Genomic DNA, 3088 nt, shown 5'->3' on the forward strand with positions numbered 1-3088 from the left:
TATGTAACTATATTGTAAAGAGTGTGGCATGTGTTTTAATATTTTCTTGTATTGTTAATTAATTACATATTTTATGTGACTGGCAGCTGGCATGGAGACTTGAGCCGTTACAAACATAAAAACTTACTTGTAGTCTTCTTGTTTACGTGTAAAGTGGCCTCTGGCTCTCCTGCAGTCACTCCACAGACATTCGCCAATCTTCTCCTTCGCGCAATCTGTAATTAAGCAAGGGTCACTGTGGTATATAGAATTACACGTATGGTCAAGTCATCAGCATGAACGGGCGCAACGATTATACGTTTGTGCCTTCGTTCACAGGCGAATCGATCCCCGGTTAGTTTATGTCTCTAGGCCTCGTAGTTTTCTCAAACATTAATTACTTATTATTTATTCATTATTATCTAGGACCGTGTCAGATACAACCAAGTACATACACCAACGTTGCAACCTACCCATTGGGCAAGTATAAACAGTACCATAGGCAGCACTCAGAGCAGTGTGTGTGTACCAGTGGAAATGATACATATGCATACGTACACAGGCAAGGGAGTTTAACTGGCATCAGAAAACCACAGTACTATAACACAACCTACACAAAAACCAAGTTAAGTTAGCTATATTGAAAGTAACTATATATTGTAGGTGTGACGTGTCTCTGAAGATGACTCAGCAGTGAAGTGAGGCTATGCAGAACAAGGGACATGGATTGGTGAAGGCACAATTAGCAATTGATCCCAATCAAGGGCACAACAGACTCTGTTGTAACCAGAGGCCATGCACTGGTGATGTGCCAGTATATCAGTGGTGTGGCATTGGCACAGTGATCACAGTCTATAATATTATGCATACAGCCATGCACAACATACAGGAGATAGTTATACATTGTTGTGTATGCAGCACTGCATCGGCTTCTTGTTTAACTATTACAGACTCACAGTAGAGTAGTAGTTAAGCCGAGTGGAAAATAATTCCAGCCGCTAGCAAGCCAGATGAAGGATGAAGATGTATAATACACAGGGGTGGGCATGGGTGGGCATTTGCCCAACCATCACAGTTTCTTGCCCAACCATCACAAGTAGCTTAAGATTCACACGAGGATTCATAGCAGCATGCACAAAACCACCCTACTTTGATACTGTAAAGTGTAAACATGTACCTCATTTGTTGAACCATGACTTCGAAGAAGGGATCGAGATAGATGGTATATCACGTGATCAATTCCCGCGGAAAATCCCTTGGGAAGTCTCATACAAACTCAGACTGGAACAACTGCATCTCCTGCCTCTCATGTATCACTACGAACTCCAAGATATACTGTTTCTAATAAAATCCTTAAAGTCACCCACTGATAATTTTAACATCTACAACTACATTACTTTTGCAAGAGGCAACACCAGATCTGGGATTAACCAAAAACTGAATCATCCAAGGACATCATCAGTAACACAACATCATTTTTACTTTAACAGGATAGCCAGACTATACAATTACTTACCAGTCATTGATCTTTCACTATCTACCAACACAATTAAATATCGTTTAACTAACTACTTATGGTCGCATTTTACTAATAACTTCAACCCTGAGAGAGCTTGTACATTTCACCTTTTGTGCCCTTGCCACCGCTGCTCTAGAGCGCCAATTTCTACCAATTTTAACAATCTCTAGCTATCTATTGTAATTATAAGTAACTAACAGTTGTAATTATTAGTTATTGCACTGTATTGTATGTATGTTTCTTTGGCAGTGGGTATCTATTACCCACTGACCTTTAATGCAGTCCTGAACTGCATTAAAAAGTATTAAAATAAATAAATAAAAATAAATAAATAATAGACGCACGTGCCACGCGCCTTGGCACGGTTTAAATTCGAAATTTAAAGTGGAGTCAAAGCGTGGTACACTGCAGTCGTAGTACTGTATCTTTGAGTCACAGTGAGTGATAATCGTCAGTAGGATTCAGTGTGGATCGTGCTGGTAGCAAAAGATTTCGTTTCAGTGGACTTGTAAGCGTATTTTTTTTTGATAAGGAAAGTACCGTATAGCCTAACTTACTGCTGATGAAAGAAAACAGGAAAACGTACTCTTCTTGATATTGGCATATGCAAATGGAGCTGGAAATGGAGAAAAGGCAAGTCATTATAAAGCGTCACGTACACAAATTGTACTGATTAACCGAGTTGTGGTTTACACCAGATTCATGCAAAATGTACATTGGCTGCTATAAGTCTGGGACAAAGCTTTCTTGGCATGCTGGTATTTGTGTTATAGTTCATAAATTAGCGCCCCCGGCCTTCATTTGGGGCCATGTTTTTTCATATCGCTGTGGTGGTTGGTCTGTAAACTATATTGCCAGTTGATTGTAGTAAATATGTGATGAACTGTTTACATTGTTGGTTCTTGTAGGTTCAGCAGTTTGATGTCACGTGATACTCAGCTACGGCGATCGTCGGTGGATGCCTGCCCTACAAGTTTAATAGATAGCATATAGTCTAGCATAGGTAGCTGTAGGCCTTGTGTGCATACACTTTTTCATATTTTTCTTTGATGATATCTCACATGAAAGTGAGCGTGTTTCTTGTGTGTAGTTAAGTTGATGTTATGCCCAACCATCAAATATTGGCTGGCTACGCCCCTGATAATACAACTACCGGTACAAGTATTACATTACTCATTACCTTGTTGTTCCAGCTGGTTGTTCACTGCAGGACGCCTGGAGCGCATATCCTGCATGCAAAATACACAGTTACCAACATTTAAACATACTTGTAATGTTGTTGTTTACGTGTAAGGTGGCCTCTGGCTCTGCTGTAGTCACTCCGCGGACGTTTACTAATCTTCGAGCAATCTGTAATTAAACAAGGGTGTAGTGCTGGGCGTTATATAGAATTACACGTACGGTAAAGTCATCAGCACGAACAGACGTACTTATTATACGGTTGTTCCTTCATTCACAGGCGAATCTATCCCCGCTTAGTTCATGTCTCTATAGGCCTCGTAGTTTTCTCAAACATTATGCACTTATCAATTTCATGCAATACAGGGGATTTGACAAATCGTGGTGTCAAATTCCCCACTACTGGGGCAA

The 3088-nt window shown here is 40.2% G+C and overlaps 1 long non-coding RNA gene across 1 annotated transcript; it reads right to left on the reverse strand.

Annotated features, from left to right (window-relative positions):
* Nucleotides 1-2349: 2349 nt before the first annotated feature.
* On the reverse strand, nt 2350-2870 carry LOC136251562 (uncharacterized). Its single transcript, XR_010699126.1, has 3 exons — nt 2786-2870; nt 2679-2727; nt 2350-2465 (listed from the first exon to the last, which is right to left on the reverse strand). It is a non-coding gene; the product is annotated as an uncharacterized lncRNA (long non-coding RNA).
* Nucleotides 2871-3088: the final 218 nt, after the last annotated feature.

The sequence above is a fragment of the Dysidea avara genome, chromosome 3, assembly GCF_963678975.1.
Source record: "Dysidea avara chromosome 3, odDysAvar1.4, whole genome shotgun sequence".
NCBI classification, from domain to species: domain Eukaryota; kingdom Metazoa; phylum Porifera; class Demospongiae; order Dictyoceratida; family Dysideidae; genus Dysidea; species Dysidea avara.